This window comes from Oncorhynchus masou, chromosome 32 (assembly GCF_036934945.1).
Source record: "Oncorhynchus masou masou isolate Uvic2021 chromosome 32, UVic_Omas_1.1, whole genome shotgun sequence".
NCBI lineage: Eukaryota > Metazoa > Chordata > Actinopteri > Salmoniformes > Salmonidae > Oncorhynchus > Oncorhynchus masou.
In genome coordinates, this window is record NC_088243.1 from 22,439,187 (window position 1) to 22,464,115 (window position 24,929).

At 42.4% G+C, this 24,929-nt stretch overlaps 1 pseudogene; it reads left to right on the forward strand.

The window, feature by feature from the left end:
- Nucleotides 1-384: 384 nt before the first annotated feature.
- Nucleotides 385-23,998, forward strand: LOC135525716 (tyrosine-protein phosphatase non-receptor type 21-like; annotated as a pseudogene).
- Nucleotides 23,999-24,929: the final 931 nt, after the last annotated feature.

The window sequence follows — 24,929 nt, forward strand, 5'->3', positions numbered from 1 at the left end:
GTGCAATATGAGCAGAACTATAGATTTGCAGTGATGGTGCTGAATAAGGTAAATCAAGCAGGGAGGCAGCTGTCCCATTTCTGTACTTGGCATTCCGGCTGTGTGATGTCATGGCCTCAATTTGCCGTGTATTACGCTGTTGTTGAGGAACTACTCAAACTTCTATACGGAATACAGCCGATTAAACCATTGCCAGTGGACCTGAATTATTTTATTGTTCGTAGTTTTGTTTGTGCATTTAAATCAACGTAGATCAGCAGATGTAGCTAGAGATTCATACACTTGATGCTCTTTCGGTAGGAAGTGAAGCACGTTAGCTGGCTTAGTCTGATTTTGGCATGATGCAGGTTAAACTTGAAACAAACTACACTTTATTTTATATTGGACATGTGTATCACCTATTATCACCGATAGCCGCTTTGGATATGCACAATTTACAAATGGACTCATTTGGTTTTGGCGGACATCAATAAGGTAACGGTGATAATATCAGCTAGCTAGTTATTTACAGGGATTTTGTTAGGTGACGCCTGGAGAGAAGAGCCCGTTTTGACGCCGACGACGTTCACGTTAGCAATGCTAGTCTGCTTGCTAATTAGCTAGTGTACTTACTAGTTTGTAGCTAGCCAGCTAACTAGATAACGTTACGTAGCCACACGTTTCGGTTGTTTTGGAAGCTTCTCTGATTTATAACAGTATTGGTAACGTGCTGCTTCAACTGAAGTTAGCTTGTTGGCTAACGTTGATAGGGTCAATGAGCTAGCCAACGTGCTAATTTGGCTATAGTTAACGTCAAATAAGATGCTGATATATGATAGAGACTGTCCGTTTCTACCATCTAACCTGTATTAAACGTTGTAATAGAATGTTGGGTATTAGAAAAAGTCGTTGATCTCTTTGTAACAAGCAAAATCTGGAGCTCACTGCATTGTCAAAAATCAATGTTGATCTGTTATTCCACTGTAATGAAAGTGTCCTACTGATAACTTTTGGATGGAGAACCAATGCCATCAAAAAAGGTACAGAGTTATCGCAGCACATTCTGAAATCACTGACTGACTTGTACCAATAAGTCAGATGCTCCCTGTCTAGCTAGTGAGCTAAATGGATTAACACTACCAATAAACTATTATCTCGAGGACAGATTCAATTTTGCGAGAATCTTACTTCTGGGTAACCGAGATTACAAATAAACTGTGTTCTTTAAAGGGCATATGTTTAATGTGAAGGGACCGTACATACATACAGTGCCTTGCGAAAGTATTCAGCCCTCTTGAACTTTGCGACCTTTTGCCACATTTCAGGCTTCAAACATAAAGATATAAAACTGTATTTTTTTTGTGAAGAATCAACAACAAGTGGGACACAATCATGAAGTGGAACGACATTTATTGGATATTTCAAACTTTTTTAACAAATCAAAAACTGAAAAATTGGGCGTGCAAAATTATTCAGACCCCTTAAGTTAATACTTTGTAGCGCCACCTTTTGCTGCGATTACAGCTGTAAGTCGCTTGGGGTATGTCTCTATCAGTTTTGCACATCGAGAGACTGAATTTTTTTCCCATTCCTCCTTGCAAAACAGCTCGAGCTCAGTGAGGTTGGATGGAGAGCATTTGTGAACAGCAGTTTTCAGTTCTTTCCACAGATTCTCGATTGGATTCAGGTCTGGACTTTGACTTGGCCATTCTAACACCTGGATATGTTTATTTTTGAACCATTCCATTGTAGATTTTGCTTTATGTTTTGGATCATTGTCTTGTTGGAAGACAAATCTCCGTCCCAGTCTCAGGTCTTTTGCAGACTCCATCAGGTTTTCTTCCAGAATGGTCCTGTATTTGGCTCCATCCATCTTCCCATCAATTTTAACCATCTTCCCTGTCCCTGCTGAAGAAAAGCAGGCCCAAACCATGATGCTGCCACCACCATGTTTGACAGTGGGTATGGTGTGTTCGGGGTGATGCGCTGTGTTGCTTTTACGCCAAACATAACGTTTTGCATTGTTGCCAAAAAGTTCAATTTTGGTTTCATCTGACCAGAACACCTTCTTCCACATGTTTGGTGTGTCTCCCAGGTGGCTTGTGGCAAACTTTAAATGACACTTTTTATGGATATCTTTAAGAAATGGCTTTCTTCTTGCCACTCTTCCATAAAAGCCAGATTTGTGCAATATACGACTGATTGTTGTCCTATGGACAGAGTCTCCCACCTCAGCTGTAGATCTCTGCAGTTCATCCAGAGTGATCATGGGCCTCTTGGCTGCATCTCTGATCAGTCTTCTCCTTGTATGAGCTGAAAGTTTAGAGGGACGGCCAGGTCTTGGTAGATTTGCAGTGGTCTGATACTCCTTCCATTTCAATATTATCGCTTGCACAGTACTCATTGGGGTGTTTAAAGCTTGGGAAATCTTTTTGTATCCAAATCCGGCTTTAAACTTCTTCACAACAGTATCTCGGACCTGCTTGGTGTGTTCCTTGTTCTTTATGATGCTCTCTGCGCTTTTAACGGAACTCTGAGACTATCACAGTGCAGGTGCATTTATACTGAGACTTGATTACACACAGGTGGATTGTATTTATCATCATTAGTCATTTAGGTCAACATTGGATCATTCAGAGATCCTCACTGAACTTCTGGAGAGAGTTTGCTGCACTGAAAGTAAAGGGGCTGAATAATTTTGCACGCCCAATTTTTCAGTTTTTGATTTGTTAAAAAAGTTTGAAATATCCAATAAATGTCGTTCCACTTCATGATTGTGTCCCACTTGTTGTTGATTCTTCACAAAAAAATACAGTTTTATATCTTTATGTTTGAAGCCTGAAATGTGGCAAAAGGTCGCAAAGTTCAAGGGGGCCGAATACTTTCGCAAGGCACTGTACCCCAACCAGAAATCCATGGATTACAGCCAGCTGCCGCACTGAGCTAAAGGTTAGAGCTGCCGCTTTCAAGGAGCGGGACTCTAACCCAGAAACTTATAAGAAGTCCCGCTATGCCCTCCGACGAACCATCACAGGCAAAGCATCAATACAGAACTAAGATTGAATCGTACTACACCGGCTCTGACGCTCGTCGGATGTGGCAGGGCTTGCAAACCATTACAGACTACAAGGGGGAGCACAGCCGAGAGCTGCCCAGTGATGGGAGCCTACCAGACGAACTAAACTACTTCTATGCTCGCTTCGGGGCAAATAACACTGAAACATGCATAAAAGCACCAGCTGTTCCGGAAGACTGTTGAGAGCAGGTTGAGAGCTTCAAGTTCCTTGGCATCCACATCACCAACATGGTCCAAGCACACTTGAAGAGGGCACGACAAAACCTATTCCCCCTCTGGAGACTGAAAATATTTGGCATGGGTCCTCAGATCCTCAAAAGGTTCTACAGCTGCACCATCGAGAGCATCTGGTTGCATCAATGCCTGGTATGGCAACTGCTCTGCCTCCGACTGCAAGGAACTACAGAGGGTAGTGCGAACGGCCCAGTACATCACTGGGGCCAAGCTTTCTGCCATCCAGGACCTCTATACCAGGCGCTGTCAGAGGAAGGCCCTAAAAATTGTCAAAGACTCCAACCACCCTAGTCATAGACTGTGCTCTGCTACCGCAAGGCAGGTGGTACCGGAGCACCAAGTCTAGGTCCAAGAGGCTTCTAATTCAGCTTCTACCCCCAAGCCATAAGACTGCTGAACATCTAGTCAAACGGCTACCCAGACTATTTTCATTGATACCCCCCCCCCCCCGTCTTTACTCCACTGCTACTTTCTGTTGTCATCTATGCATAGTCACTTTAATAACTCTACCTACATGTACATACTACCTCAAATAACCGGTGCCCCCGCACATTGACACTGTATCGGTACCCCCCTGTATATAGTCTCGCTATTGTTCTTTCACTGCTGCTCTTTAAATACTTGTTACTTTTATCTCTTATTCTTATCTGTATTTTTTTTTTAACTACGTTGTTGGTTAGGGGCTCATAAGTAAGCTTTTCAATGTAAGGTACACCTGTTGTATTCGGCGCATGTGACTAATAACATTTGATTTGGTTACGTCTTCCAATTGGCACTGGTGGTCAGGGATTGCAGGCTTTTCTTCCAGCCAAGCACACTACACAACTGAATCAATTTATCAATGTTGATCACTAAAAGCCTGCACACCCTGTACCTTTCCAGATCCAAAGTTGGTGATTCAGCATAACATGTAATACTATTTAGCTTATATTGGGATTTCACATTTATCATAAGCTAGGCAATGTGTTTGTCTGGAAAATGTCATCTGGAATTAGCTGGAAAAGGTGTGTTAGTTATGAATAAATTATTCTTTAATAACATTAATAACAATTTGTCTCTCTCTTTTCGCATGGATACATGTATCCAACGTATGGGTGGCCTCATATCCACTCAATTTTTGAAGGGCCAAGTTTAGAGAGACAGCAGGGCACATATTTCTGCATCAAAGTTTGAAACATGCCCTTGCCATTTGGTTTAAAACTCAAAAGATCTCGAAGGTATACAGTCTCAAGCAAGAGCTGTCTGGTCACTCGCATTCAGCTACTCAATAGTGAATTTTTTGAGTTTATGCTTTTTGTGGAGAGCACCGGCCAGGAATGTTTGGAGTTAAGAGCCATTCTTGTGATTATTGTGACTTTGCCATTGTAATTGTTTGTAAGCTTGTGTAGTCTAAAATTAATCTATGATCGTATGCTATCCATTTGTTGTTTGTATGCTGTTCTTTGTATGCCATTTTAATATTTGAGAATTAACCAATGATATTAGGCCACTCTTGGCCATGATTACAGACACCTGTCTTTTGACACTATATAAACGAGTCATCCCGCAGTGTTTGTGATTATACCCTGATGAAGACGGCTTGGCTGTCGAAACGTTGGTAATTACATTTTTGCATCTGAGCTCCTGGAGTGTGCGGCTCTCTTTTATTTTCAGATATACGCTTAACACTAGCTACTCGCTCAGGCTGCTTCTCCGGATAAAACGAGACACCTTCTCAGGCCAAAACATTGTCTCCTTCATCTATTCCCTGGTTAACTCGAAGCCACATAGTTCACACCATATTGATTTTATTTATCCATTCCTATTGGATCAGTCAAATGTAGTGAAAGGAATGCATGTGTCCTACATGCCAGAGGATTTGTCATACTCCGTACCTTAGCAGATAATTCCTATATTGAACTTTGTTTTTATTTTACCTTTATTTAATTAGGCAAGTCAGTTAAGAACAAATTATTATTTTCAATAACTGCCTAGGAACAGTGGGTTAACTGCCTGTTCAGGGGCAGAACGACAGATTTGTACCTTGTCAGCTCGGGGATATGAACTTGCAACCTTTTGGTTACTAGTGCAACGCTCTAACCACTAGGCTACCCTTCCGCGCCGGTTACTCCTCAGTATCATCTTAGTAATGCGTACTGAGCAACACAGTCCAGTACTATAGGTTTTTCTGTGTGTGGTCACCCACCACAGTATGACATCACATCTCTAACTGGCCGTTTGAATGGAGGGGTCAAACCAAGATTAACCAACTGCCTCTACCTCCCTACAGATATCAGTATTACCTCCAGTTAAAGAAGGATGTTCTGGAAGGCAGAATCCCTTGCTCCATAGAACAAGCCATCCGTTTGCATCCGTTTGGCTGGCTTGGCAGTGCAGGGTATACATGTCAATATGTAACACCGGCTCTGAATGTGAAACTCTGAGTACTCTATAATCTACTGATAGAAGACTGAGGATCACCACCTGTTCAAACTGTGGTGACAGGTTAGGTCCTGCCATAAGCAGCCACAGCAGGTGTTTTGGCACCACACACACACACTGCTGTCATGGCCTGTTGTAAATTCCACACCTCATGTTTTATTGATCCTGAGGCTGTTGACGGTCCACCAGAGCAGCAGGAGTGATGTCATTAAGAGTATGGTCTCAAGGATCATTACTGAATCTCGACTCGGGACTCGTCGGGTGTCTCATCATTGGATTTCAAAGTGTACCTAGGGAAAATGGGAATTTTAAACCTGAATATTTTCAGTTGGTATTCAAGAGAACATAATTGTTGTTTCAATGTACTTATGAAATACAATTTTCTATTATCATCCCCTTGTTTCTATAAAAGCCTGGTCAAGCACTGTATTTTGGCTTTATTGAGCTTTTCACAAGTCTGTTAATGTAGGACACACTGTATATAGATTTGTTCTATTGTGTTATTGACTGTACGTTTGTTTATGTAACTCTGTTGTTTGATTTTGTCGCACTGTTTTGCTTTATCTTGGCCAGGTCGCAGTTGTAAATGAGAACTTGTTTTCAACTGGCCTACCTGGCTAAATAAAGGTTAAATCTTTTTTTTTTTTAAAGGAACCTTACGAAGCCCATACCATCCAATAAACTGGTCTCCAGCTTGACACTTCCGGGCTTGCACATTTTCCCAGCCATCTCAAACACTACTGGCAAAGTTAAATCAGGCAGTGCAAGTTACTGGCCTGGGTGTTAACATAGCACAGCAACTGAGATCACTTACTAGTGCAACCCAGGTTCAAACTTCTGCTGCCCAACTGGCATAGCAAGCTAGAACAAAATATCATCCCAGTAATACTGAACGTTTTGAGAAACCTCCAAAGAATTTTCTGACTTAAAAATGCTCTGCTCAGTTTGCTTTTGGTTTTTGCTTGGAATATGAATTATTTTTACCTCGCCGCTGAGATTAAGGGCTGGTGGGGGGCCTGGCCGGCAAGGCCGTAGCTGTTTAGCTAGCATGACTAATGCCTGGCATACTCAACATAGTTGTGAACATAGCTGGTGGGCAGACTGAGATTGCTGGTAACATTGGACCACTCTGGTTTCAGATGCTAAAGCAATCCCAAACGGGTTTCCTGCTTTTCTTAAATTAGCCCGCTTTGTCATTGTATACTGAAACCGCTGAAAAAGCATCACGCCATTCTGAAAATCCATGCACGCTTTCAGTCTGCCTTGCACTAATTGCAGAAATAGACACATTACGGACTTTGACCTATTTAAAGAAAAGCTATCTGTTTTTTAAGTCCGGTTTTCACTTCTAGGAAAAGCATTACTGTACTGTTATTTACATGTATTCATCCAGTCTACAAAAAATGTGATTATATTTGATTATTTTGTGTGTTTCAGCTGACTTTGGAGACTTCAATCGTTATGATTCGCAGGAGTTTCTTCAGACGTTTGTGCTGTTTCCTATCGTAAGAAGTTTTATTTATTTTTGACTTGCAGCTCAAAGTTAATGTTTTACGTTGTGTAGTCATATGTTCATGAATGCACAATGTAATCTGTGTTTCCCCATCTCTACAGGGAGAGGGTGGCTCTGCTTTACCAGAACTACAGGTGAGAAACCTTCAGATGTTCTTCCGCCTGATTTTTCCATCCGTGGAAAAGAAGACATGCCTTTCATTCTCCACAGAAACCCCCTTCATATCTCCTGAGGCTGACATACACAGTGCCTTTAATTGATTCCAGGTTCCATACATGCATTGGGCAGTCCATGGTGCATCTATCCTATCTGTCCCCAATTAGCAGGCCCGCCAGTGTTCCTTGGCTGTTATTTACAGTCAGGTAGATAGATGAAAAGGCCCGAGCTGGGACTGGCCTGGCACTAAGCCTGCACACTCCTCCAGTCCAAGGCCAGCTGGTTTTCATCCCCCCCTATCCCTTCATCCCTCCATCCCAACCTGCAGGTTTCCAGCCTTCTGCTCATCCCCCATATGGGCTGTCTAGATAGATGGATAGCTGGAAAGAGCTGTTTAGATTCTTACCTTGGCCCTGGCTACAGGGGAGGTAGGTGTCAGTGGGTTCTGAAGGTGAGAGGTGAGGAGTTGACACTTGCCTTGATGTTGGTCTGTATGAAATGGTTTCACTGTATTGTGTGTCAAACAAGGTGCAGTGAGACAGATGAACTGAAGATGGAGGTGATGGGGGAAAGAACATAGCAGCAGCTGATCATGCTGGTTGTTGAACTAGACTGACACCGGTTCAGTTTGCTGAGATGAAAGGTGTGAATATGCCATCAATTCTGTTTCAGAATGTGACCACGGTGTGTCATTGTACTCTCTGTTTGTGCTGGTTAATGGATGCTGGTATCTCCGTGTCTGCCTGCGTTGGAAATGTATATGGTTTATGTTAACTTCTATTGCCATATGTGTGTTTCTCTCAGGGGGTTGCCTGCCCGAGAGGCTGAGGTGTTGTACATGCAGGAGGTGGAGAAGATGGAGGGCTATGGCCAGGAGAGTACTCCAGCTAAGGTGAAAAACTACACCAAACTACAGTAACTGCTCCCCCAAAGCCTCACTGCACTACTCCATTGCTATATCAAATACAATTTGTCATATGCGCCGAATACAGCAGGTGTAGACTTTATCATGAAATGCTTACTTACGATCCCTTTCCCAACAATGCAGAGTTGAAAATAATAAAAAATAGGCTAAATAAAAAAGGAAATTGTAACACAATAAAATACGATAACGAGGCAAGGAGTACCATTACCAAGTCAATGTGCAGGGGTACGAGGTAATTGAGGTATTATGTAAAGTACCAGTCAAAAGTTTGAATACCTACTCATTCCAGGGTTTTTCTTTATTTTTACTATTTTCTACATTGCAGAATAGTAGTGAAGACATCAAAACTATGAAATAACACATGGAATCATGTAACCAAAAGTGTTAAATCAAAATGTATTTTATACTTCAGGTTCTTCAAAGTAGCCGTCCCTGATGACAGTGTTGCACACTCTTGGCATTCTCTCAACCAGCTTCATGAGGTAGTCACCTGGAATGCATTTCAAATAACAGGTGTGCTATGTTTTAAAAGTAAATTTGTGGAATTTCTTTCCTTAACGCGTTTGAGACAAAAAGTTATGTTGTGACAAGGTAGGGGTGGTATACAGAAGATAGCCCTATTTGCTAAAAGACCAAGTCCATATTATGGCAAGAGCAGCTCAAATAAGCAAAGAGAAACAACAGTCCATCATTACTTTAAGTCAGTTAATCCAGAACATTTCTCTAACTTTGAAAGTTTCTTCAAGTGCAGTCGCAAAAACCATTAAGCACTATGATGAAACTGGCTCTCATGAGGACCCCCACAGGAAAGGAAGACCCAGAGTTGCCTCTGCTGCAAGGACAAGTTCATTAGAGTTAACGGCACCTCAGATTTCAGCCCAAATAAATGCGAGTAACAGACACACCTCAACATCAACTGTTCAGATGAGACTGCGTGAATCATGCCTTCATGGTTGAATTGCTGCAAATAAACCACTACTAAAGGACACCAATAAGAAGAGACTTGCTTGGGCCAAGAAACACGAGCAATGGGCATTAGACAGGTGGAAATCTGTCCTTTGGTCTGATGAATCCAAATCTGAGATTTTTGGTTCCAACCATCATGTCTTTGTGAGACGCAGAGTAGGTGAACGGAAACATGGATGTGTGTGGGTGCTTTGCTGTTGACACTGTCAGTGATTTATTTAGAATTCAAGGCACACAACCAACATGGGTTCCACAGCATTCTGCAGCGATACGCCATTCCATCTGGTTTGCGCTTAGTGGGACTATCATTTGTTTTTCAAAGGTACAATTACCCAAAACACACGTCCAGACTGTGTAAGGGCTATTTGACCAAGAAGGAGAGTGATTGAGTGCTGCATCAAATGACCTGGCTTCCACAAGTACCTGACCTTAACCCAATTGAGATGGTTTGGATTGAGTTGGACCACAGAGTGAAAGAAAGCAGACAACAAGTGCTCAGCATATGTGGGAACTCCTTCAACACTGTTGAAAAGCATTCCTCATGAAGCTGGTTGTGAGAATGCCAAGAGTGAACAAAGCTGCCATTAAGGCAAAGGGTGGGTACATTGAAGAATCTTATATCTCAAATATATTTTATAACACTTATTTGGTTACTTCATGATTCCATATGTGTTATTTCATAGTTTTGATGTCTTCACTATTATTCTACAATGTAGAAAATAGTTAAAAAAATAAAGAAAAACCCTTGAAAGAGTAGTTGTGTCCTAAATTTTGACTGGTAGTGTATATGTAGATAGGGATAAAAGTGACTGGGCAATCAGGATAGATAATATTATGTAATTTAAAAAAATTAATTTAACTAGTCAAGTCAGTTAAGAACAAATTCTTATTTACAATTTACTCCCAATCACGGCCGGTTGTGATCCAGCCTGGATTCGAACCAGGGTGTCTGTAGTGATGCCTCAAGCACTGAGATGCAGTGCCTTAGACCGCTGCGTCACTCGGGAGCCCCGCCTATAGACGGAAACAATCAACATAGTAGCAGCAGTGTATGTGAAAGTGTGTGAGGCATCAATATTTATGTGTTGGAGTGTCAGTGTAGTGTGTGTGGGTAATGTGCATAGAGTCAGTGCAAAAATAAAAAGTGGAGTCAATGCAAATGGTCTGGGTAGCTACTTGATTAACTGTTCAGCAGTTATGGCGTAGGGATGGAAGTTTTTCAGGAGCCTTTGCATCCCAGACTTGGTCCCAGGCGCGCCGGTACCGCTTGCCATGCAGTAGCAGAGAGAACAGTCTATGACTTGGGTGGCTGTAGTCTTTGATCATTTTTAGGGCCTTTGACAGCGCCTCGTATAGAAGTCCTGGATGGCAGGAAGCTCGGCCCCAGTGATGTGGACCATGATAGGTCCTTAGTGATGTGGACACCAAGGAACTTGAAGATCTTGGCCTGCTCGACGTGAATGGTCGGCCCTCCGTTTCCTGTAGTCCACGATCAGCTCCTTTGTCTTGCTGACGTTGAGGGAGAGGTCTCACTGCCATAGCCTATAGGGAGGAGTTCAGAGACCTGTCTCATCGTCGTCATTGATCCCCAGTTCTAATGATTTTCTGTCAATACCTCTATTTGAACTGGATCAAGGAACAAATTATTTTTCAGTTAAAAAATCAGCAGATTCTGGTGCTGATATTCTGGAATATATTCATAAAAGGATGAATGTAGACCACCCAGCACACACAGAACAAACAGGGCTCTGTGAGGTCCCCATTTTTCATTAGCTATAGGTCTTCAATTGATTCTTCTTTTCTATTTCCATTCCCACAAGACACCCAAGGCACTGATATCCTCCTTGGGGCCTGCCTGGACGGCATCTTTGTCAAGCGCAAAAACGGAAGGCCACCCCTTCTATTCAAGTAAGGCTGGAAAGAATTGTTCATTGTTAAGCATAATAAAAAGGTTTGTTGCTAATACCCCAGTCCTGCAGTATGATCTGCCTCTAAATATGAGCTGTTTGAATGAATCATGTCTGGTATTTGTGTGTCTGAAGCCTGTAGCAATGACTGCATATTGAGTCTGGTTCAGTCCACAGCTAGCTAGCTACTATTCTTAGATGCCGTGGAGGTCTCTTGCTATTTTCAGATGTGATGTTCAATAAATAGGGCCAGGGGGGTTCCTGACCATGTGACCTGGCAAGGAGAAACTAGGCCTCGGGTCACATGATCAGGAAAACCTCCTGACATTCTATCAGTGTTTCCCAATTCCTGTACCCCCAACAACATGTTTTTGTTGTAGGCCCTGAAACTCACCTGATTCAACTCATTGGGGGTTGATTATTAGTTCACAATTTGAATCATATTTGCTGTTGGGGCAATTGAGTTGGGAAAGACTAATTTATATAATAACTGAAATCTTGAATTTTACCAAGAGGAAGTCTCATTTTGTGTAGAATATCCTAGTCTAAATGCTACTAGCAGTGTTGAATGTAGACACTTCTCTTACTATTGAATCAGATATGGTTTCTATTTACGTCACTACCCTCCCACAGTCCAGTTCTAAATGTGACCACTGCCATACCACTGCCTCATGCTCTCGCCCCTCTCTATTTTAATTGGCTGTGTAGGTGGAATGAAATGAACAACATGACTCACAAGAAGTCCTTCTTTGCCCTGGAGCTGGCCAACAAAGAGGAGAGCGTGCAGTTCCAGACCGTGAGTCTCAAACCACCACCACCACACACTGCAATGATCCTCTTCCCATTCAACACATGGTCCTTTAATCACACCGTGCATGCTGTGGGAATGTGTATTGACTTATCAAGGTAAACACACATGTATGTGTGCTTGTATGGTGGTAACTAAGTCCCATGCCTATAGGGTCAACAACCGCTGGCTAAAGCCCCATGCAGTTTGATGTTATTCTTTATTAACACAGACCCCAAAGCAAATCAGGGGGAGGAAAATCAATTCATTTGAGAAGGACAGATCATAGATGTTATGCTAGGAGGTAGATGGTCATTCTCCCCTGTCCTCAGTGATGCTCTCTAGTGATTCTCTCCTGTGATTATCTCTCCAGAACAAAGGGACAGGAGGTAGTTTATAACCCAGCCCTAGCCTGTGGTTGACCAATTTAGAAGTCCTTGCAGTACAACTAGGCCAATGGTCAAATAACAAGTATCCTATTTCAGACTCAATATATAGACAAATTCCTCCCATGTCTCTGACCCATTGATAAATCATTTCCTATTACAGAAAAAACATTATTTCCATTGATCGTTAATTCTATTGACTTCTCGTCCACATGACCTCGTGTACTCTGTCTCTGCGTTGTGTATGTATCTTCGAAATATTCATAGAAGTTGTATTTGGGTTGGTGAATAAGTAGTGGACCACCACCTGTCCAGTGTACTGAATGTCTGAAATTGTAAATGCTTTCTTTCCCCTCTACAGGAAGACATGGAAACCTACAAATACGTGTGCCGGATGTGTCTGGCCAGGCACAAGTTTTACAAGATTAACAAGAGCAGCCTGTAAGTGTGTCTCTCTCTTAATGAGTCTAGCCCAGTTCCTGTGTATGTGGAACTCTCTTTGAGTGTGTGTGCTCTCCTCATTCCATCCAAAAACCATCCAGAGCCTCCAAAACACCCTAACTACATTTAAATGACGTGCACCAATAATCACCAATCCTCTCCTCACCACTTTTGAAACATTTTGTGTTTGGGCGAGGAAAGATGATGTATGTGAAAGAAGAACGTCAGAAAAGGAGTTCTCTCCTGGATACTGCTCCTGTCTTTCATTGAGATGAAGGGAGATTTCATTTAACAGAGAAGAGTTGATCTGAGCTATTCAGCCGAGTCCCTTTCAACTTCAAAGAAATCCTTTTTTGTTTTTTCTACCTGTTTGTTTCATTGTTGTTTTTGTGTTCCTGTTCTCAGCCAAACCCAGCCTACTGCTGTGAACCCAGTGTACCGGTGATCCTCCACCAGGATGTCTCTGGTATCCCGGCAGTGAAACACAAACACACATATGCTTTCTCTCTAAAACACACGCTCGCCCTCTGATCTATGGCCTGTAAAAATGCAGCACATGACAAACATCACAGTCCCTGGCCAGCTCTTCAGCACACTATTAGATTTGTGTGTAATTCCAATCTGTTGGGCTGCATTAAGATCATGTCTGTAGTAACTGAATGCTGTTGTTTGATCCCTCTCTGTGCAGCCTAAGCCCCCGGCCTACATGATGCCCCCGCCACAGATGCCCTACAATGGTCACTTCACTGAGCCTTACACATCCTCACAAGGTACTTATAGAGTCTGACCTCACCAAGATCACTGGTGTCTCACCCAAATTGAATCTTTATTTGAGCTTAGTCATGCAACAATGCTTTGATTGCTGGATTATTTGAATGGGTATGTCCATCCTAATTACAGGTCGACCGATTAATCGGAATGGCCGATTAATTAGGGCCGACTTCAAGTTTTCATAACAATCGGAAATTGGTATTTTTGGGCGCCGATTTTCCGAATGTTTTATTTAATTAAAAAAAATATATATATTTGTTATACCTTTTATTTAACTAGGCAAGTCAGTTAAGAACACATTATTATTTTCAATGACGGCCTAGGAACGGTGGGTTAACTGCCTTGTTCAGGGGCAGAACGACAGATTTTCACCTTGTCAGCTTGGGGGATCCAATCTTGCAACCTTACAGTTAACTAGTCCAACGCATTAACGACCTGCCTCTCTCTCGTTGCACTCCACAAGGAGACTGCCTGTTACGCAAATGCAGTAAGCCAAGGTAAGTTGCTAGCTAGCATTAAACTTATCTTATAAAAAACAATCAATCATAACCACTAGTTAACTACACATGGTTGATGATATTACTAGATATTATCTTGCGTGTCCTGCGTTGCATATAATCTGACTGAGCATACAAGTATCTGACTGAGCGGTGGTAGGTAGAAGCAGGCGCGTAAACATTCATTCAAACAGCACTTTCGTGCATTTTGACAGCAGCTCTTCGTTGTGCGTCAAGCATTGAGCTGTTTATGACTTCAAGCCTATCAACTCCCGAGATGAGGCTGGTGTAACCGAAGTGAAATGGCTAGCTAGTTAGCGCGCGCTAACTAGAGGGACGGAAGCTATACTGTTTCACTGGCAATACTAAAGTGCCTATAAGAACATCCAATAGTCAAAGGTTAATGAAATACAAATGCTATAGAGGGAAATAGTCCTATAATTCCTATAACTCCAACCTAAAACTTCTTACCTGAGAATATTGAAGACTCATGTTAAAAGGAACCACCAGCTTTCATATGATCTCATGTTCTGAACAAGGAACTGAAACGTTAGCTTTCTTACATAGCACATATTGCACTTTTACTTTCTTCTCCAACACTTTGTTTTTGCATTTAAACCAAATTGAACATGTTTCATTATTTACTTGAGGCTAAATTGATTTCATTGATGTATTATATTAAGTTCAAATAAGTGTTCATTCAGTATTGTTGTAATTGTCATTATTATCGGCTTTTTTGGTCCTCCAATAATTGGTATCGGTATTGGCGTTCATAATCATAAATCATAATCGGTCGACCTCGTAGTCCTAATACTGTAGTTCTAACATTACCTTTTGTCTTATCTCTCTCCTATCTCTCAGACAACCTGTACATGAACAGTCAGCACGGCTGCTACTACCACTCCCAGACCCAGCCTGGACCGCTCACCACTCGAGTACCGCAACAGTGGCGTTGTGAACGGGCAGCTGCGTAACGGCAGCGTGTACAGCGCCCACAGCACCAGCTCCCTCACCAACCCCCAGCACTACATGCAGCCCTTGCCCATGTCCTCCAACCCCTCCATCACAGGAAGTGACATCACCCGACCTGACTACGTGCCCTCGCACCGCCACAGCGCTCTCATCCCCCCCTCCTACCGCGCCACCCCGGACTACAATTCAGTCATGAGGCAGAAGAACCAGGGAGGAGGGATGGTGCACGCCCACGAGCACCGCAGAGCCTCTCCATGAGGAACCTGAACATTGGGAACTCATACGCCTACAGCAGGCCCGACCCCTGGTCTACAGCCAGCCTGAGATCAGAGGAGAGCATGGTGGAGGAGGAACGCACCATCACTACCCTTTCCACCTCAATTCCAGCTTCCACAGCCCCTCCCCATACTCCTACCCAACGGAGAGGAGGCCGGTGGCGGGGGCGGTCAGTGTGCCCGAGCTGACCAACATCCGGCTGCAGCAGACGCAGGAGTACCCTGCGGCAAACATCATGAGGACCCAGGTGTACCGCCCTCCACCCCCCTACTCATACGGTGCCCACCCGCGGCCCGCTAACAGCACACCAGCCCTGTCTCACCACCTGTACGTAAGCAGCAGCAACCCGGACTTGATCACCATGCGGCGCGTGCACCACTCTGTCCAGACCTTCCAGGAGGACAGCCTGCCTGTAGCCCACTCCCTGCAGGAGGTATCTGAACCCCTGTTCATGGCTGGACCCCCACAAAACCACCCCCCCCCAACAAAATGCACACAAACGTAACTCCATTGAGATCGCCATCCTGGCTTACAGCTTGGAGGGCATGAGGGTCAATGACCCCCCTTCTGGCCCAGCATGGACCCTCCTCAAGCTCCCAGCTCAAAGTATTCCTGGAGAGGACCAAGTCAGATGACGGGGGAGAGGGGAAGGAGCACGTGTGCATGTTGGTGCACAGCAGTGAGGAGGAGGAGTTTGAGGATGAGAGCGGACACCACACCCCCAATCCCCCGATGCACTATTTTCTGGGTTTGACCCGCAGCAGCTTCTAACCAATCTGGGCCAGATTCCCCTGGAGCCCCCGCCCGCATATCCCATTGGCTCCCCCCTTACCCTGTCTTGTCTGGCCTCCCGGCCTATCAGATGCACGCACTGATCCAGGAGGCGGAGCCGGTGTACCTGTTGGCGCATGGGCAGCCTGTCAGGATGCTTCCCTCTGTGTCTGACGGTGACATCAGTGGGCAGAACAAACAGAAGGCCAAGAAGGACTTCATCAAGAAGAGGCCCGTGTCAGACGTTCCTGCTGGGAAGAAACCCATCGATGGCCTGCCTCCTGCCGTGAGACTTGCCCCCTCACTTCTGCCATAGTAGCTCCAGTTTCCGCTGCCTCACTCGCTGTGTAGTGTAGTTTTTTTTTAAGTACATTTAATTACAATATTTGACTAGAGGTGTCAGTGTGTATTTCATAGTTCAAGGAACAGCTGTTACCCAATCGTCATGTCATGGAGACTTCTTAATTTCTTTGTCAGTTAAGATATTTTTTTCCTCATAGCTAAGATGTCTGACATTTGAATGATCTTCTCATTTACACCACAATGTCACACAACACGTAGTGGAATGTCCCAAAGGCCATTTCAACCAATATCAAACACTCTCTGTTGGTCAGGTGACTTAACATGTGACAGGAATGTGGCTGGCGACCGCAATAGCTGGTCCGGTAGCATTCCACAGAAAGGCATAACCAGGCTATGTCGTATCTGTCCTTCCCCCTCATCTCCCTCTCTGACACTGTCAACTTCACTCTCTCTCTGTCCTCCAGGGCATGAAGAAGCGGGGTGAGCTGAAGAAGATGGGTCCTCTGAAGGTGGCAGCCCTCAACGGCCTGACCCTGTCCAGGCTGCCACTGCACGAAGGGGGCGAGGAGAAGCCTGAGACCTCCAACCACGAGAGGGTAGGCACTGGCATTGTTCTAGACTGGTGTTGTCCCTTTAACACGGTTTGCTAAATTGGGTTTATTTTATGCTTGGTTTTAGGAGGAACCTCTTCAACATTTCTTGTGTGTTTTGGTTTGCAGCTCGAGAGACTGGTTTTGTAACCACCGATGCTCAGAGGCCCTGTGGTATTTTACATGAACAGTATTATAGAGAAGGTTTGCTCTAGGGGTGGATACTGTAATGTTGTCTGTAGAATCTAGACATTGATACTGCTTTACATTTGCAGAGTTTTGGATTTGATTGCCAAACAGAATAGCAGGCAGACAGAGTAATGTTTTATCCAAATGTTATTGTCTTGCATCTATTGCAGAACATAAGACTTAGTTAATGGAGCTCAAAACAGTATGTTATTTAAAACAGAACAAAAAGGTGTTGAATGGTAGTGATGAAATAGAACAGTTCTACCAGGATAATATTGTCCTACTATTTTATATCGGTTTTAGTTGAAACTCCTGAATGTGTTAGTTGGTGCATCATTTGTTTGTTCAATCAGAATTCAGATACTGCTACGCTGTTTCCAGCTGTTGTTAACTCAAAATGACACAACGACTAGGTTCCAGTTTAACAACGTTTACTTGACCGTATTACCACTAAACATAGTCGCCATCACACTCCAGGCCAGGTCCATCTCCAGTGACACTTCTTCGCAGGCATACTAATCAGAGTGATAGCACTGTAATAACAGCAATGTAGGGGACCTTAACAGCTGTCAGGAAAATGTACTTTATTTCTTGCAGAGTTACTCACAACACTGCAGCATTTCAATCATTTTATACCTACCGGAACAATTCCAGGTCTCTGTCATTAACCCTTGTCTGTGTGTCTCTCTCTCAGTGTAAGGAGCTGCAGCAGCGTATGGAGCAGGGTATGGTGTTCCAGGAGTACGAGCAGGTGGCCAAGCGGCGTCCGGCAGGCGACTGCAGCATCGCCCAGCTTCCCGAGAGTGGCGAGAGGAACCGCTTCCAGGACGTGCTGCCCTACGACGACACGCGTGTGGAGCTGGTGCCCAGCAAGGAGAACAACACTGGCTACATCAACGCCTCGCACATCAGGGTAATGGACACACTAATACCCTTTTCACAGTACCATGCCGACCCGAACCCGACCATGCTGGCTTGGATATTTTCTCCCCGCCTCCCCGTCTTTTCCTGCATGGTTCCAGCATTTTATGGTGGATGCGTAACTAGTCCAGAGTAGTATGGCTTTGCTCGGCTCCATAGTGCGAACCAACCCAGTGAACCGACGGTGATAGCTAGAAACACCATGGTAGCCAAAATAATGGCCTGCCCAGCATTTTTATACACGACCCTAAGCATGATGGGATGTTAATTGTTTAATTAACTCAGGAACCACACCTGTATGGAATAGAGGTCGACCGATTATGATTTTTCAAAGCTGATATCTATTATTGGAGGACCAAAAAAAAGCCGATACCGATTAATCGGACGATTATTAAATTTTTTTTTGTAATAATGACAATTACAACAATACTGAATGAACACTTATTTTAACTTAATATAATACATCAATAAAATCAATTTCGCCTCAAATAAATAATGAAACATGTTCAATTTGGTTTAAATAATACAAAAACAAAGTGTTGGAGAAGAAAGTAAAAGTGCAATATGTGCCATGTAAGAAAGCTAATGTTTCAGTTCCTTGCTCAGAACATGAGAACATATGAAAGCTGGTGGTTCCTTTCAACATGAGTTTTCAATATTCCCAGGTAAGAAGTTTTAGGTTGTAGTTATTATAGGAATTATAGGACTATTTCTCTCCATACCATTTGTATTTCATTAACCTTTGACTATTGAATGTTCTTATAAGCACTTTAGTATTGCCAGTGTAACAGTATAGCTTCCATCCCTCTCCTCGCTCATACCTGGGCTTGAACCAGGAACACAACGACAACAGCCACCATCGAAGCAGCATTACCCATCGCTCCACAAAAGCCGCGGCCCTTACAGAGCAAGGGGAATAACTTCTCCAAGTCTCAGAGCGAATGACGTTTGAAACGCTATTAGCGCGCACCACTCTAACTAGCTAGCCATTTCAGATCGGTTACACCAGCCTAATCTCGGGAGTTGATAGGCTTTAAGTCATAAACAGCTGCTGGCAAACGCAGGAAAGTGCTGTTTGAATGAATGCTTACGGGCCTGCTGCTACCTACCATCGCTCAGTCAGACTGCTCTATCAAATCATAGACTTAGTTATAACATAACACACAGAAATATGAGCCTTAGGTCATTAATATGGTCGAATCCGGAAACTATCATCTCGAAAACAAGACGTTTATTCTTTCAGTGAAATATGGAACCGTTACGTATTTTATCTAATGGGTGGCATCCATAAGTCTAAATATTGCTGTTACATTGCACAACCACCAATGTTATGTCATAATTACTTAAAATTCTGGCAAATTAGGCGGCCCAAACTGTTGCATATATCAAATTGATTTGTCACATACACATGGTTAGCAGATGTTAATGCGAGTGTAGCGAAATGCTTGTGCTTCGAGTTCCAACAATGCAGTAATAACCAACGAGTAATCTAACCTAACAATTCCAAAACTACTACCTTATACACACAAGTGTAAAGGGATAAAGAATGTGTACATAAAGATATATGAATGAGTGATGTTACAGAACTATACACTGACTCTGCGTGCAATGAACGCAAGAGAAGTGACACAATTTCACCTGGTTAATATGGCCTGCTAACCTGGATTTCTTTGAGCCAAATATGCAGGTTTAAAAATATATACTTCTGTGTATTGATTTTAAGAAAGGCATTGATGTTTATGGTTAGGTACATGTTGGAGCAATGATACGCACCGCATCGATTATATGCAACGCAGGACATGCTAGATAAACTAGTAATATCATCAACCATGTGTAGTTAACTAGTGATTATGATTGATTGATTGTTTTTTATAAGATAAGTTTAATGCTAGCTAGCAACTTACCTTGGTTTACTGCATTCGCGTAACAGGCAGGCTCCCCGTGGAGTGCAATGAGAGGTAGGTGGTTAGAGAGTTGGACTAGTTAACTGTAAGGTCGCAAGATTGGATCCCCCGAGCTGACAAGGTGAAAATCTGTCATTCTGCCCCTGAACAAGGCAGTTAACCCACCATTCCTAGGCCGTCATTGAAAATAAGAATGTGTTCTTAACTTCTTGCCTAGTTAAATAAAGATGAAATAAAGGTGTGATTTTTTTTTTTTTTTTACGGTGTCCAAAAATACAGATTTCCGCTTGTTATGAAAACTTGAAATCGGCCCTAATTAATCGGTGGACCTCTAGTATGGAAGTACCTGCTTTCAATATACTTTGTATCCCTTATTTACTTGTGTTTCCATTATTTCGGAAGTTACCTGTACATACACCATACATTTATGAATGTCTTTGCTCTAGTGCAGTGTTTCCCAGGTTAGGGTTAACTTCCCAGAAATGCCTCCTCTCCGCTTGTTCTTCATTCCAGATGACTGCTGATGGCTTAGAACTTTATGCAGTCATTGTCTCTTTGATAAGCATATAGTGTAGCAAATAGTGAGTCAGGGTGTTTTCAGCACTGTTATTTATATGACTGATCAACATAATTGTCAGGTTCACTCTTCAGCAGAAATATATAGTGAGCAATATGTTTGGAACATCAAATACCAATAAAAATCAGTGTTGAATTGCAATACATATAGAATTGTGAGCAGTGTAATACGTATCCGCACCAAAGTATCGTGCTAATATCGTATTGTGAGTCCTGCCTGTTTCCACCTCTTTCCTCCAGATGCTGGACATCCCGACCGTTCTCAACATGCTCCGGCAGCAGCGTATGATGATGGTGCAGACCATCTCTCAATACAGCTTCATTTACAAAGTTCTAATCCAGTTCCTCCGCAACTCCAGGCTTATCTAAGTGCAAACCTCAGCCCCACTCAAACATTTGTTTTGGGGCACGAGGTACCAATATTCTCCAAGTTTCCTCAATGCTCATGCCAAACTTCAGTGCGTTGGAGCAACTGTGGCCTCTGGCTCCAAAAAGGGCGGTACTAGCAGATGGCCCTTTTTCAAAGTGTTAATGGAGGCGAGACTGCAACCTGAGGAAAGGATCACAGGACTTTGTGTGTGTCCCTCTCAAACAGTATTATTGAGATTTCACTGTGGAGTTTTTACACTAAACGATTACTGAGATGAAACGCAGCACTTTTTCAGTACAGTACCTAGCTGTATATAGTGAAACCATGTTGAAGTTGCAATTAGAATCTAAATCAGATTTTTGCATATCAGTAAAATTACAGATCCATTTTTTTGTCGATTTTTCCAATGTGCACACTGGATGATGTTTTTTACAATGAAGGACTTGACTAATGTTTTGATTTAGAATTTAGAAAGAACTTAAAATCACTCTTGATTACAATGGACTGCTGTTGTCTGCTTGACCATGGAAGATGACAAAGATTTCATTTTTAAAATGAAATCTATCTTCGGTGCAGTGCACTTGCATCTGAGGAGTGTAGAAGTGTTGCCATGTTCCCCCTGTGGTGGTTTAGGATTTCTCCTTTGCTCTTCTATTTGACCTAGTAATAGGCCTGACACAGACCATTATTTTGATTCACAAGGAGTTCATTTTATGATGTTGCCCACATGGTACCAAAAAAAACACTTTGTGGAAACCTGGGTCTTCGTAACCAAAGAGCTGTAGTCATTCAATAGCCACACACATGTTGAGTTTTTAAGCTTGATTATCTAAATATGATAAATCATTAAAATAACTTTTTTTACATATCGGCGGGGGGATAATTGTATTCTTTTAACATACACACACCAAATTATGAAACAAGCATTGGATTTTTTAATTCTGTAAAGTAACTGTGGAAGAGGTGAAAAGCCACCGGGGTCTGCCAACTTGGATGGAAAATTGCTGAGGATAATAGTGGACGATATTGCCACATCTTCAATTTAAGCCTACTAGAAAGTGTGCCCTCAGGCCTGGAGGGAAGCAAAAGTTATTTCCCTACCTAAGAATAATAAAGTCCCCTTTACTGGCTCAAATAGCTGACCAATCAGCCTGTTACCAACCATTAGTAAATGGTTGAAAAAAAATGTGTTTGACCAGGTACAATGCTATTTTACAGTAAAAAAATTGACAAGACTTTCAGCACTCTTATAGGGAACAAGCACAGCACTTATACAAATGACTAATTGGCTGAGAGAAATTGTGGAGGCTATTTTGATAGATTTCAGTGTGGCTTTTGACATAGATCATAGTCTGTTGCTGGAAAAACGTTTTGGCTTTACACCCCTTGCTATATTGTGGATAGAGTTACCTGTCCCAACAAAACACACAGAGTTATTTAATGGAAGCCTATCCAACAAAATCCAGGTAAAATCAGGAATTTCCCAGGGCAGCTGTCTAGGCCCTTTTACTTTTTTCAATATTTACTAATGACATGCCACTGGCTTTGAGGACAGCCAGTGTGGCCATGTATGCGGATGACTATAAACGTCAGCTACCACAACGAATGAAATGACAGCAACACTTAACAAAGACCCGCAGATAATTTCAGAATGGGTGGCAAGGAATAAGTCCTAAATATTTCAAAAACTAAAGGCATTGTATTTGGGACAAATCATTCAATTAACCTCAACTAACTATTGTAATGAATAATGTGGAAATTGAGCAAATTGAGGTGACTAAACTGCTTGGAGTAACCCTGGATTGTAAACTGTCATGGTCAAAACATTGATACAATAGGAACTAAGATGGTGAGAAGTCTGTCTATAATAAAGCACTGCTCTGCATTCTTAACAGCATGTGCGCAACCATGGGGCAAAACGGATGAGGTTGGCTTAGATTGTTGACATGCAAATTATATTTGGTCTCCAATGTTTATTGAAAACATAAATACATTTGCACAATGACCACTTGTCTCTCAAATACATCATTACAGTTGTTGGTTAACTAGTGAATTTGAGCTGTATTAGCATTGACATGAATTCAGTCAAAACACCTCAAAATAAGACATGGTATCAATAACCGGAAACGAGCCACTTACGATTTCCCACATGGTAGTTTCTTGCTATTCTTGCTAGCAATCTGGCCATCCAGAATCACAAAAACAGGCTGACTTCTGCCCCATGGATGTGTGCGCATAGTTTTCATGACATCGTTAGCCAACCCATCTATGGAGACATAACATGCAGTTTGAGCTACTCCAGGAAGTGACTTTGCAGACGAGCTCAGTGCTGTCTCCCTCATTGAGGAACTCAAGTTGAAGGCCGACCGGGGTACTGCAAGCTGCCATTAGCAACAAAATTATCCTTAACTTATTGCATGCAATTTAAAAATAATCGGTTTAAGATCATACATCGAGCATATTAGAAGCAATTGTTGGTATCATGATAGACTTCAAAAAAGTGCTTTATTTACACGAAGATCACAAAGACATTTTTCCATTCACTATTATGGGGGATACTGTTTTCGGCTAACAAAGCCTGCAGTACCGGAGTCGGCCTTGAACTCCCCTAGTCCACCTACAAATGCTTATCCAAGATGTTACACTGAACATTAGGCCTTATTTGATTAATATTCTTGAAGAGGAACAGTCCCTTTAACATTGAAATGGATGAAACGGAAAATAATATTTATTCCATATAGTACTACACTTGAGGTGACTCACACATACTGTGACCTAAGTACATTCCATTCTAGCCATAGTACTTGAATAGTACTAAGGGGATTGTTTTGAAGGTGCAGTTGAAATGAATTGCTTTCAGAGTTTCAGAAATTGTATGGACTGTCATTGATTTCCTTATGAGGACCATCTCGTAGAGCAGGAATGACCGCCAGTTGCCGATCTCTGATATAGGCCCATCTGGGGAAAATCATCTGCAATCGTCTTCTCATAAACCATACATCAGATTCACTCTAGACATGGTGCCATGAAATGTGTTATGTAAACCATATGTGTATGCCCTTAGAAGCTGCGTAAATATAAAGTCTCTGCAGCCTTAGATGGCGGCACTATAGATGTCATTGGCATCAGTGGATACTAGAGCAATAACTTGATCAAGTAGAGTTTGTCTCATGCAAATGAATTGCAAAATATATATAGTGTATTCAGAACCCTTGACTTTTTCCACATTTTGTTACTGTACAGCCTTATTCTAAAATGGATTAAATTGTGTGTGTCCCCTAATCATTCTACACACAATACCCCATAATGACAAAGCAAAAACAGGTTTTTAGAAATGTGTGCAAATTTACACCAGATATTTTATTTGGGAAAATGAGAACAGAATTCCTGCTGCTTGCGCATTCAGCTGATCTATATAGATGGATAAACTCAATACATTAAGTAATGGTTTTAAGAATGATTACCTAGACAAAACTTCACTTGCATCATCCTTGTGGTTTGAGAGATTAACATGGTAATGCTTTCACTGATTGTCATGTAGGAAAGGAGTTGCTTGCTTTGTTATCCAACTGATTTGTGTCCTTACTGTCATCCTGTGTTTTATTGTTCATTGCTACTAGCAGCTATAGTTTATTTTTGTGATCTCTGGAACTCAGACCATATATATCCTGCCACCCACTGTACATATAGGAAACTGCATTTACTCATCATCAGGGTCACCTCAGCAGCAGATAGGACCGAGTTCGGAAAAGTTCATCTAGGGACCCCAAGTGGTGCACGTTTTTTTCAATAGCACTACACAGCTGATTTAAATCAAAATGTGATGAGTTCATTATTTAAATCAGCTGTGTAGTGCTCGGGCAAAAAACTAAAAGTGCACCCCTTGGGAAACAGAGATAATGTAAGTGACGGTACAGCCATCTAACGCCATATCACTTTTATGCCATATACAATACGTGATAATGCAGCTTGTTATTTCAAGTGCTATGAATAGCCTA